Raw genomic sequence first — 14384 nt, 5'->3', positions numbered from 1 at the left:
CAAATAAATTGTGTTGTGCAACAGCTGTAATTCTGCGTTTGCTTTTAAGGCCTATAGCATGTGAAATTGAGCAGACATCATTTAAGAGATGAATAGTTCCATGTTCATTTCATTTTAATTATAAAGTTGAAACTATAACCACTAACCAGACTAAAGAAAAAGTTTACAATAATGTATTAGATGTGTTTTAGATAATAGGGATGTAACAATACAACCTATCATATTGCACTGTGGTGTTGAATTGTGTGGTAGCTAGTTTGTGGCTATGGTGTTAGCCAGGACTAACATATTAGTTCATAGCTAGAGCATTACAGTGGGAAATTACAGAGCAAAGCTTTTGTTTTTTATTGTACTTTTATCATGCTAAATGTTCTAATAAGCTGAACATGGGAAACTCACGCATATTTGCAGCCATTTCCACTCCCTATACATTGAAAAATGTATCAAATCAAGTCATTTTAGTACAGTATGGGATCAAATTCTACATTTTATGAATCAATACAGCCTTATTAGACAAATGAAAACTGAATGCATTGCACAGTGTTGTGTTTATAGTCTCAAATCTAAAAAGAATGTATTTTTTGATTGGGAGGTACTGTGTGAAATTAAAGTTTTCAAGACGTTGTTCGCCTTCACAGGGCATCAGACAATGCCCCCCCCCCCTCCCCCTCATACATATACACACACACATACACACGCACTCACCTTCACATGTCATTGACAATTTCTAAGCACTAAAGCACAGGCTATGAAAAGTAATGTGGAATAAACCAGTTGCATCCGCAATAACGCAGCGTTCTTAACAGCATTTTTCTTTGCACACATCAATGCTGCGTTCATCACCGTTTTCTCGCTCACACACACACACACACACACACACACACACGACACTGAACGCTCCTCTTCTAGCGCAGCCAATCAGCGGCTCGTTGCCTAGGAAACAACCTCTACCCTTGGGAGGCTTTTCATAGATTTCTCTCTTTCTTGATGTTCCCTCTCGTTCCCGGAATACAGTACAGGAAGCAGCGGAGGCACAAGCGAGAGAGGCTTATAAACACACAAAAGACAAAATGTGTTGAATTTAACACTCTTAATACCTTTGAAATGTAACGTACACTCTCTCTGACAGCCTTCTACATTCAGACTGATAGAAAAAAAGGAGCTCGGTGTTAAATATATCATTCCATTTTTTCTGTTATGGCTTTTCAAACAGATCATCTAGCCTAGCTGCTTGTCACACCAGCAGCTCTGAGTTTAGGGACCGTCTCTAAATGTCTGACTAGTAATAAAGGTGAAAAATGAGAAGGCTGGTTTCAAATGGTGTGACTACAAATACTGTAACTGTTTCATAAAAACAGCAGGCTTTTTACATTTTTATTATCTCATCATTTTGATGAGTTATTTCATTAAATAGTTTAGTAGGAAAAGTTACATAGAGCTAAATGTATCATTTATTTCAGAAAAAGTTGGAAAAGTATCATTTTAAATGTTTGAAACATAATCCTTAAACATGATATTTGAGATCTGAGAATCTGCAAGGATATTCTGTTTAATATGTCTACGTGTGAACAGAATAGATTTGCTTTAATAGGCTGCACTAAAGCTCTCATTTAATACAACAAATTTCTGGTTACATCTAGTTACATTTAAATTGCAGGTGCAGCTCAGCGTGTTCCCTCACTCATAAAACTAAACCAAGTTCTCAGAATTAAAATGCAGCCACACAACCAATTCTTTGGCAACCAATTCTCAGGCAACCAATTTTCTAGAATCCCATCGCATGCTCTCTTTTAACAAATCTCTTCATTGGGAAGTAATGGGCCCAGTCCAAACCAAGACAAACAGCCACATATCAATATTCCTCCTTCACCAAACTTTACAGTTGCCACTATGCAGGTAGGTAGGTAGTCAGAGTTTTCCTGGCATCTTCCAAACCCAAATGTATCTTTCAGACTGCGAGATAGTGAAGTGTGATCCATCCAGAATACGTGCTATACACCCTTCTAGTCAATGTCTTGGCATTGAACATGGTAATCTTAAAATGTGTGGTGCTACTCAACCATACAAACCTTGTGCTGAAGTTGCTTCCAGAAGTAGTTTGTAAGTCAGTAGTGAGTGTTGTAACTGAGGACAGACAGTTTTTAATGAGTGGCAGTCCATTTTGGTGGTGCCTAAGGCATCCTTTCTGTGCTGTTGTCATTTCTAAATGTTTCCACTTTACAATAACAGCACTTGCAGTTGACCAGGACAGTTCTAGCAGGTCAGAAATATTATGAAATTACTTGTTGGAAAGGTGGCATCCAATGACAGTGCCACATTGAATGTCACTGAGCTCTACTACTACTGTTTGGCTATGGATATTGCATAGCTGCATGCTTAATTTAAAGCAGCTGTTAATAATGGGAGTGACTAAAATAACCAAACTGACTAATTAGAAGGGATGTATGCATACTTCTTAATAATTCCCTCTGTCTGGTTCAAATTTGGACTATGCTGCTGTGTATTTCTAATGGAAATGGAAAATTCAAAGAAACAAAAGTTAGTTAGTGAAGTTCATATTTATACTTTAAATTTACATTTATTTGTATTTTAGAACAAAACTGTATCCATCACTGCATGCTGCAGAGTTTGAGATAGTGAGGTGCATTCTGTAATGCTCTACAATAAATTCATATATAAGTTCCATCAGTCTAAAAATGACCATTACTAGCTAGTTTTGGAAATTAATATACTAGTTAGCCAAATTCATGAAGAATCCTTGAAAAATCTTTTTCTAATTATAATAATTATGATGTACATTTCAGCTGATATGTCAACAACTGTTGAGTTTAGGTATATTACTTAATTGAAGTTAATTCTGTTACAACTTTCTGTCTGTGACATGTTTAGTGAAGCAACACAAAGCAAGAAGAAGAAGCATAAACCTCAGAACTTACTCAAAATGCTTGTCTTATGTCAGGATATCAGAGAAACCTACCTCAGAAAAAAATGTGTTAAAATGTGTGTTAACCAACTAAAATCTCTGAGGAATTTTTCCAACACCTTGATGAATGTATGCCACAAAGAATTAAGGCAGTTCTGAAGGCATAAGTGGGTCCACCCTTTTACTAGCAAAGTGTATCTAATAAAGTGGCCAGTGAGTGTATGTATATAATTACTGGTCACTTTATTTACTTACTTTTCTATTGAATCAGGAACATTAAATAAATATGTGCACTTTGTTGTTCTGCAACTGCAAATTGTAGCAGATTTTTTTTCTCTGCATATTTTTTTAGCCCCTTTTCACATCATTCTTTGATGATCAGGACCCACCCAGACCACCACAAAGCAGGTATTATTGGTTAATTCTCAGCACTGCAGAGGCACTGTCATAGTAAGTGTGGTACTAGTGTATCAGATACAGCAATGCTTTAATCACCTCAGTGTCACTGCTGGACTGAGATTAGTCCACCGCTGAAGGACTAGAGGATGACCAACACAAACACACTGTATACAAAGAAACAGATGGACTCCAGTCTGTAAGTCAGGAGTACTGTAAAAATAGCCAGTGAGCATATATGTAGAGTAGGTTTGGGAGAGAGAATGAACATCTGAATCCTACCTGTTAAAAATATTCAGCACTTGACAGATGTGGAGGTCTCTGGTCACTTTCTTTGTCATTGGATTCCTCATGACTGCATGTACAATGAAGGAATAAGTGAGTAAAACTAGTAATAAATACCATAGAAAGCATAAGGATAAAGAATACTGAACAAACAGTAAACAGTATCAAAATAAATCTACAAAGTAACAAGGAAAACAGGTATATGCAAAGCAATACAAGAAAGAACAGATTACTGTGAATAACACTGTACTGTTTTTTTTTTAGAAAAACGCACAATCTTTAAAGTTCTATTGTTTTCATGCAACAGTTTTGCAAAGTAAAGAAAAAAGCAAAGCAAGTATGTCAAATACATGTCAAAATACATAATATTGACAATGTCTTGTGCTAAAAGACGTAATAAAATATTTAGCGTAATATGTAATAATATTACAAAGAGCTATACCACAAAGACACTATAAATGAAAGTAACTGGGACAATTCCTCATCAATTGAGAACCAGAAGCAGCAGTGGCTGTAGAAGATAGAACATTTGGTAAATGTTTAAAAGACTAGCTTCAACAACTGATACAGATACAGGCACATTTATGTTGGCTAACTGCATTTCTATAAGCATTCATGCCCTGTGGTGTGTGAGTCCGTTAGCCTGCTGGCCACCAAGCTAACAGCCCCACACATCACATACCCGGCTCGGAGCTCTATATAATCTGCTCTCCTCAATACAGGTGGAATCTTCCTCAACAGCAAAATCTGTAATGTAAGTCCAGGCTGTGCTTCTATACTAATCAAAACTAAAATGCATTCTCTAGCTGCTAGCTTAAATTTGACTTACAGCACAGAAAGTTTGACATGTTTGGTAGCTGCAGCAACTTAAAAGAAAGGGCAACTGCTACAGCGACCTACTTGGAAATTGTTTGTTCCTAGCAATAATTAAAAAGGTCTTATCTTAGGGAAGTTGGAGGACTGAAACCCCTGAAACGTGTAGTCATGGGTGTCCATGAGGCACAAAATGCGTTAGGCAGTATGAGGTGATTAAAGCCAGTGACCTCCCAATTAGTAACATCTATCGATTTTCTGCATCATTGTTGTTTCCCATAAAACATAAGTAAATTCTACTCAATGTATCACAGCTAATTTTATTCAACCAAAATGCATAAAAATGTAATTAATAAAACATTCAAATTTATGGGAGTCAGCTCAGTTGGATTTCTAACTGGACATAGTCTTTTTTATTATGTAGAGGTTACTATTAGTTATCTAGTAAATATTAATCAACTCCAGTACCACTTTTTACAGTGTAATAAAATACACAGTACATAGGCTAACAGGTTATTATCTTTAATGTATAAGCTGAGAAGAGAGGTTTGACTCAGAGGCTCAAGGCTGTCTGGTCTCCTATGAAATGACTTGTTCAGACTGAAAAGTTCAGCAGCACAAAGGAAGCAAAGATAAAAAACACAGTGTACAGCTCACATGTTATTCACATAGTTATGCACTTATTATTAGTATTATTAGTGTATCTATTTGCATGTGTCTGTGTTTGTGAAGTCCTGCATTTGAGCCTGTTACTATGTTTTTAAATGTACACTTCCACATTTTTTGTGAACTTAGCTTAAGACAGGTAGTATGTCTGAAAACATTTATTAAATACTTTAAAGCATTTTACACAATCTGCGACACAATATTTCATTTCTCTGAGATTTTCGAACAGGCTGGAATAGGACAAGCAAAGATTTAATTGCAATATACACAGTACAATATTTACAAAATTTGTACATTGCAGAAATATACTATTAAAGAAGAATCAAGGCAAAAATTCAAACTTGGTAAATAATAAATGATTAAATAACAATTCAATAAAACGGCAAAATGAGCTGACATACAGTAACTGTACTTATACTATACTAGTTTACAAGCTCACAATTGACTGTTTACAAGTTTCTGGCAAGCCCCACCCCCTTAGTTACTGTTGCTCATGTTCATCAAACTTTCAGCTCAGTTTACCTGACAGTATATGTAGCACTTGTGCTAAAAAAAAAGAAAAAGTTTAGTAGCACAACACAAAATGTAGAATCAGGTGTACAACTGAAAACATTTAATTGTCTAAAAATAAAGTGGCTTTACAAGATGCTTAGTAAAGACACACATGTTTAACAACTGAGAAAATATGAATGCAGGTCAATTTAGAGCAAAAAAGAAAGAGTCAAAGATTCTGGAAACCATATTTACATTCATCAAACCAGGAAAATCTTTCGGGCACTGGTGATTTGGAGATTTGAGCAACAGAAACTATCCTTTCATGTGAGCTAGTAGTGAAGCTAGTGCTAAAGCTAACACTAGAGCTATTTGGTGTGTTGTTAGATGTCAGTATGGGTACAAATTCACTAATTATCTTTACACAGAATGCTTTAATTTCAAATGTGAGTACTGTACAGTCTTTTCTTAATCAAATGTGTCAAGTTGACTCAACTGTTAAAAAAGTTAATTGATCTTACCTTGTTCTGTTATATTAAAATAAGTGTTAATCTAGATAAAGATTAGTTTAACTTAAAGCAAGCAGACATGCCTATTATAGACATAGAAATCTGATCACTTGCAAAACAGTGCAGACAGTCATGTCTCAAAACATCTGTTTTGAGAAACAAATCTGATCTACATGCCCTCAGAACATAGCCTAAGTTATTGCCAATGTAATTCTCACTTGAGCTTTACTCTGAAGAGTTTAGTCAGACTTGGTTCTTTGTTTAACAAAGAGTTTCCTAGTTTTGGTCAATTTATGTTGTAAGCTAAGGAAATTACAATTAATACTTAGCTCAGCTATATAAAAGAAAAATGCAGCTATCAACACTACTAGCTACATGGTAGAACTACCTTACTACATTGAAGCTACTTCATGAATGATATGACATTAGGGGCAGGATGGCAGCATAGATTTAGACAGACAAGTAAAACGCATAAAGCAAAGCCAATCTTTGGAAATCCAATTAGAAGTGCTGGCTTGACACATTTGTAGGTCCCCAAAAGTGGACATGTCCAGGAAAAAGGGACATATGGTCACTCTAATGTTGTTAAAATGATATTAGCTTGCAAGTTCAAATTTTGTTCTAAATCTTATCCTTAAATGCATATAATAATACATTTCCTTGTACTACATTAAAAGAACATTGCTGCTCTAACTGATCTACATGGGTTGCTATTAATGAGGGTTTTCACTTTTTGACATTGATCAGGGGACTTTAGCCTCTGTCTTAATTCATTCAACACTATTAGGTATTCTCAATTATGTATGTACCACTTACCATATAGGTGCACTTTGTAATTCTATTATTACAGAATTTAGTCTGTTTCACTGCATAATTGTTACGCTCTTTTACCCCAATCACCCATCATTCTCAGCACTGCAGTGAGTTAAACAATAGCTCCACTACTGCAAAACTACTTGGTTTGGAAAATAACACTGCTACCACCGCAATACTGGAAAATTTTGTTGCAATAGCTTCACTACTTGTACCGATGTTTCTCCCCAACACTGATGTTACCAGGGTGTAATTTATCACAATAACGATAACATAGTCTTACCACCCACCTCTACTATAGCCCCAAATTTAGTGGAAGTTTGTGTTAATGGTAACTTCTAGTTTCTATCAAAAAGAAATGTATCATCATTGTTTATAAAGCGTGTTATCTTCAAAATAATGTCAATCTTAAAATACATGCATGCTTTTAGTGTGAGCGTTATTTGAAAATGTAAAATTCTGCTGTCTCAGAGCAAAAGCAAGCAGCTGTCAAATCTCAGCTGCATTGGAATGTAACCACCCCCCCTTAACAAACACACACAAACACCCACGCACAAACAAGGTCATGGACATCCACAAGATGTGTTTCTGTGCTATGTACAAATACACTGAACCCACACTCATATCTAGTCTATTAATGTCTTGTTTCATTGCCTGCATGCTATGTCTGCAAAATATATTGTCTGTTAATTGTTATTATAATAGAATGCTGTGATTTCATATTAACCTTCTGACCAATCCCAATATTTGCAGATGCATGCTGTGAACATCCTGATCAATCAGAGTTCCAGATTAATGTTTCTGCGGGTGTTTTGACGCAAGGTATTCATGTTTGGTTAAAATAGTGCAGGCTAATGTTACATTATTGATTCACTTATATCTTAGTATATTGCAAACATGACATGTAGCAATATAATTAAAATGCTAGTATTGTCCATTATCATCATCTGGCACTCTTGTTCCTCATTTGTGTTCTGTTCACATATCAGCATACCATGATGACTTAACACCCAATGATGTCTCTGCCTTATCTTAATTACTGAATAAATGATCAAGCATGAGTAAGTACTTTTTAGCCCTACATATGTTCAGCTCAGTGGGAAATTGAGTCTGTGAGTTAACATCAAACATCCAATAGTCTAAAACAAACAGAAGTAAGTCCATGGCAGGTAATGTTTTTGAAAGTTGTCAAATATTAATTTTTGTTGAGTAATGTTTGTGCAGGCATTTCGAGCAGAACCTGGAGAGCTGCTCAGTACAGGTGCACTGTAACATGAAAACTGTTCTGAGATCTGTGCTTAAAATCTGCACAGAAGGAAGGAACTGATTGGCCGTTTGTCCATTATATTCATTGTTCACAAACAAAAATCATACTTTTCAGTATTATACATAATATTGTCATTCATATTGTGTATCATAAAATGTAGTAGTAGTGCAAAAGATATAAAGATATACATTTTACAATTTAATTAACATTTAGGTTTTTTTTATTCTAAGTAAACTATACATTAAGTGAACAAACTGATATTCAATGAATTTTACATTACCCATGGTTACTTTATTCTCCATTGTCAGGGGATTCTGAATTTAAATTCAGGCGATACCCCAGTCATCATAAGCAGGGGTCCAAGTGGAAGAAAAAGCACAAGACCCCACATTCACCATACAGATTGATATACGTAGTACAAGCTAGTGGGGAAACTGAGTATATCTGTCCTATATTCTACATTGTTTAACTATGATGCAGTACTAAAATATACGCTAGGAGAAGTCAGAACTAAGAACTTAGAACACTGGTGCCCCTGAGTTAACTCAAAAAGCCGTGAAGCAAGTTACCTTGGCTTCATTTTCTATATATACGCAGGACATTTAGTGTGTTTTAACACAATGCCATTATCTGCATCTGGTTTTGTGTTGTATAGTGTTTGAAATGCCTGCATATTTATTCCTATTTGCACTAGACATGGTAATATGCTAGCACATAACAAAAATTTGTTTCAAAAAGCTAAACATCAGCACAGGGAGCTAACAAGCTAGCTGTTATCATACATATTGTAGCAAGTACTTTTGACAGCTTATGTTTCATAACCTTTTTTACTGCCTTTGAGCTTATATAGACTTTTAATTGTTTGGAATTTGGCCTTTAGGTTAGGCTGGTTATTTCTACATTTCATTTACATGTAGCTTTTAGTTTTGTTTTTTACTCACAAAACTATACAAATACCATCATAAGAATGTTATGGTTTTGGTTCTTGATAGCGTTCCAAGGGATCCATAAAGAACCTTTTAGCAGGAGTTCTATAAAAACTGATGTGATCAACCATTAGGTTTTTAATGCAATTAAAAGGCTCTTCATTATCTAAGAACCTTCCATTGAGCGGTTCTTTGGGGCAGTGGTTCTCAAACTGGCCCCTGAGACCGTCCACATTTATCCTATGCATTTTGAGTTAGGCGGGAGCAAAAATGTGGACTATCTGAGGGGCTGGTTTGAGAACCCCTGCTTTAGGGAACTGGCAATGGTTCTTCTATGATGTTGTTTAGAGCCCTTTCTGGTTCTGATTAGCACATTTATTTTTATCAGAGTACATTGCTAAAAGTCCCGCTGATTCCAATAGAATAGTACCAATCTTAACATTATGTATATTGTTAAAGGGTGCAACCTTTAAAATTAACAAAAGATTTGGTCCTTGTAGGTTAACAGTATTAATGAACTGGCATCTGGCTATTAACAGTCCTGTTGTTATCTAAGATATCCCATGTCTTTCAGTAATAATTAACAACAGGAATAATGACTCTTTGCCTCAATCAGAACACACTGTTATGTGGTGTAAGAAGAGATAGCTTCAGGAAATGTTCAGAGAGTGTTCTTAATATAAGCATAAACATTAGAGGTCATTTAAGGGTCCGAAAGGCAACACTTATCAAAGCCAAGCCATGCCATAACCCTGCCAGCCAGTGGAGGCTAGTGAGAACAGCCAAGGCACTGCAAAATACAAATAGCACACACACTTTCTCTCACAGGCACACACACACACACACACACACACTCTGACTGCTGGAAGCCAGACAATTAAGGGGATGGAGGACGGGTGCATTTGCATACATATTAAAGTGAGGCCGTTATAGAAGAGAAAAGAGGGAGCAGGCGAAAGGGGGGTGCGAGATAGAAAGAGAGAGAGAGAGGGAGAGGGAGGGAGTGAGTGACTAGCAGCGTATGAGCCTTTCTCATAGATCTTTTCCATCAAAACACACAGAGCCCCGCCTTTCCCCGTGCATAAATCTGCATGTGTTTAGTGAGAAGGCACTGCTGGTGCTCTAACTCCGGGCAGCAGAGGGAAACCAGCGCCTGAATAATGGCACCATGTCTCCAGTAGTAGGACATGAGTTTCACAATGTTTCACAATATACATTACATGTCCAAAAGTATCCAGACACCATTTTCAATTAGTGACTTCAGCTATATTAAGGTGCACCCACTAATGCAGGCAATCAGTTGTGCAGATACAGCTCGTAGAAAAACATGGGCAATAGAATGGGATGCTGTGGATCAGTCACACACAAGCCTAAGGTCATCATGCTCAGTGCCATGTGTTGGCTAGAGGGGTGAAAGGCTCCTTGGTATTGGTCTGTGGAGCAGTGGAACTGCGTTCTCTGAAGTGATGGAGCTCCATCCAATACCTTTAGGATGAGTTGGAACAGAGGCATGCATAGACATCAGGGGCTAAGCCCATGGTCCATTTTACATGGGAGCATGGTTACACAACATGTCCTCTAGAGTCCTCCAGACACCACTATAGACTGTAAAAATGATCTAACAGATCAAAATACTTTTATCTAAAAGTAATTAATATATTATAATAACATAATATGATAATATAATAATAATGAAAATAACATATATTTGGCTGGTACGCCCATACAATCAGAACACTAATATGTATGTTAAATTATTTTGTCTCTGTCTGTCCTTTTCTGCCAGCCCTCACCTCATCTGCTGTTTCTGTTGCTTGTATAGTCAGTTCCTCTCCTCTCTCATCTGCTTTTGTGTTGAACTCCTCTCCAACCTCTTCTACCCTCTGTTGGGGTAATTTAATTTATTACTTTAAAATGGAAATACCATTAGACAAAAATGAACTGCAAGTTTAATCACCATGTGGCAACAAATAAATATATTTATATGAACTGATGTGTGATATACAGGCATCAGAACTGAAGTGATCATATATATTTTGTTCTGTTTTGTTTATTGAAATATGTGGTACACTGGAAATAACTAATGATCCTTTAGTGTAAAATTCTTTTCTTTATTGGTTGTTTCATGCTGCATGTTCTCCTGCAGTTCTCTGTCTTTCTGGCACTACATCTGTACTTAACAAAAAGACTCAGAATTGAAACTGGATGGAAAACTCTACTTACAGTAAAATGCTGGACTGGCTTACTGATGTCAAAGTAAGGGAAAATTTAAGGGCTTCTTAATTCAAATTATCTATTCCATCTTAAACGGTGCAGCAGCCACATTCAGGTACCTGCTATCTGTTGCACCATTTAAGGTGGAACAAAAAATTTAAATAAGAAGTCAAATTCAGCACCAACAAAAGAATTTAGCTTGCTAAAATAACTAGCTAGTATTTGCACCATCTTATAGTCAACAGTTAAAGAGTTCACATGAAAATAGTGCATTAAACTCCACAGACTTTTCAAAATCTCTTTTAAGATGTAAGATGTTAAGATGTAAACAAAGTCATTCAGAGTGAATTGCTTTAAATGCTCAGTTCTAGAGAAACTTCAAGTCGCAGGAACCATATATCTAAAGTCTATAAAAGCTACCTCACAGAAAGTTATTATGCGGTTACAAATCAGCTGAGATGTCTGAGACACGTTTTGTGATAGGATTTGACCTAAAATATATTTTTAAAAGCCATTCGTGGCGGACGGGTACATGTATGGCATTGCGAGTCAAAATATCTCCAGCAAAGCTCTAAAATAATGAGCAAAGCTCGAAACTGGTTTGAGGAATAAGAATGAATACTGGAAATGCTTGTATCTTGCTGGGAACAAAAATGAAAACCTAATCATCTTTAACTGAACAGAAACACTAATTTAATATCTTTGTTTCTGGTTAATTGGATTAATTGCCCAATCCATGTAGCCTACAGCTTAATAAGTTGAACTAGTTTGTTATTTATGTCTTACCTTATTACAATGCATCTTAAGATCTGTTAATGACTGAAGAAGATAGACATAGTTACTTTATCGTGTGTAAAGCTTTAGTATTTTGCCTTAACCCCACCCATTCACCTAATGACAGGACAAATAGGTTTATACTATATAACGTATTAAATTATTGTTTTCCTTTTTATTTTCCAGTGCAGTACACAGTGCAATACTGGTCAGTGTAATACAGTATCCAATGCAATACTTGTCAATGTAATACAGTATCCAACACAATACTGGTCAGTGTAAGGTAGTAGGCTTAGTGCAAAACTGCAACATAGTGTGCATAGTGTTATACTGCACAGTGTACAGGTTATGTATTGCTATTCAAATCCGAGGCCCAGCTATGACGTGTTCGATCAGGGTGTTTTGGCTAAATGGAGAGACAAGTATGAGCATCTCTCACAATGAAAGGTGTTCTATACATATTAGTAGAAGCATGCGTCTTCCCTCTCTTTGTTTTTTCCTATTAGCAATATGATGCTAATCTACTGGAATGAACTTTTCCCCACTTTTGTCATCCAGCACTAGACAAAACTATTGTTTTGGAGACTAAAAATGCCAAAAGTAGTTGAGTGCTGAGATACAGTATATGAACTTATATTTAAAGCAAGACTAAGGCATTAAAAAAAACAATTTAGCATACAATACTGCTTGGGGACCTGTAAAATTGAGAGTATGTCATTTTCTACCTATTTACAAAGCAAAAAACCAATTTCCAAAAGTGTCTGCTTATTTTGAAAACTTGCTGCATATTTGGTCTTTTAATTTTGTGCATACAGTGCTCTTTTACTGCAAAATCTAGAATGGCTCTATCTAACTGTCAGAGTCAAATGTCTACTTTTGTGCATAAAATCATCAAACATAAGATAGAAATGATCCATTAACATTTCTTTATAGCCTAGGATGCTGAACATTGTTTTTCCTCAAAATCTCAGTTCTCCACTCTGAACACAGTTATGTCATCCTCATTGAGCAAGTTGTGCCTGTGGCGGACGAACATATTCTTTACAGTAAAGCTGTTGCAGTGTCAGTTGGATTTATGTAAATCTAGCATACTCATTGATGTGAATAGTCTAGCTATTCTTGGCAGAAGCTTTGGAAAAGGTATAATGATTATGATTGCACTACTGTAGGCTCTAGTCTGACATTATGACAGTGAGGGACATAAAGGGTATGGCAAATGTATGAAAAATTATGGGAAAAATCTATCAACTCTTCCACATACCTATCCAAAAAGTAATTTTTTATATTTACCACTGATGGGATGTTTGTCTGGACATTCTTGTGACCCTTCAGCAGTCCATAGTTGCTTGGCAACAATAACATATTCTGAAAGAACTATATTTCTTAGAGGAAAAATTGTTTATTGTGGTTATTATTACTTGTAACAAAAATTATTTATTGAAAATTTACATATGACTTTTTATTTTTGTTACATTGCTATTGGTTTTCCTAGTTAGCATTTGGAAATTTTTTATCTATTCGAAAAATAAAAGATTCAGCAGCATGGGAAAAATGTTCTAATGAAAATTAATAGTTGATTTAATAATAGCTGAAATTACGCATCAGAATTTCATGCCAGACTGCCATGTCACCTCATCTGAACAAGCTGGCCCACTTGGCTATTCGAGTGAAAAATGTTGCCTCAAAAAGATATCAAGTGTGAGAGGACCTTAAATCAAAGGACCAAAGGGAAAAATACACCATGGTAACTGCTCTTCAACTACCACAAGATCGATCATTTAACTGAATCACATAGGAAGGACTAACTTGTAAGGTAAGTTAATGCAACAAGATTTCTCCAAGGTTTTTCCAAGTCATTTCCATACAGGATTTCTTTTACACATGGAACACCTCAAGATCATGTGGACTGAATTATTGATTAATATGCAAGTATACTGTTGTTCTTCAGCCCTGCAATGGACTACCAACTTATCTTCTGCCCAATGAGTGCTGGGATAGGCAACTCAGAAGGATAAGCGGCTTAGATAATGTGTGTGTGTGTGGGTGTGTGTGTGTGTGTGTGTGTGTGTGTGTGTGTGTGTGTGTGTGTGTGTGTGTGTGTGTGCGTGTGAGATCAAGTATTTAAGAACTTGCTTTAAAATTTCAAGTATTCTAAGTCTGTAAAATGGCAATCGGGCCCACCTTATTTATAAAATCAATGTAGAGGACTGTACTTATTCATGTAGAAAATCAACAGAACAAAAAGGGGTGTACAATTTTTTGCACATGACTGTATATATTCCTTCATAGTCCTTGTTTATCTTTTT

The 14384-nt window shown here is 36.0% G+C and overlaps 1 long non-coding RNA gene across 1 annotated transcript in view; it reads right to left on the bottom strand.

Annotated features, from left to right (window-relative positions):
• LOC119262215 overlaps positions 1-839 on the bottom strand; it is a 63797-nt gene extending 62958 nt beyond the window's left edge. The window contains exon 1 of the long non-coding RNA XR_005129485.1: positions 706-839. This is a non-coding gene — a long non-coding RNA (uncharacterized LOC119262215). The remainder of the gene's footprint in view (positions 1-705) is intronic.
• Between the last annotated feature and the right edge of the window lie 13545 nt (positions 840-14384).

This window comes from Pygocentrus nattereri, chromosome 23 (assembly GCF_015220715.1).
Source record: "Pygocentrus nattereri isolate fPygNat1 chromosome 23, fPygNat1.pri, whole genome shotgun sequence".
Taxonomy (NCBI): Eukaryota; Metazoa; Chordata; class Actinopteri; order Characiformes; family Serrasalmidae; genus Pygocentrus; species Pygocentrus nattereri.
Note: the sequence above shows the minus strand (reverse complement) of the source record. Positions and strands in the feature narration are given on the sequence as shown.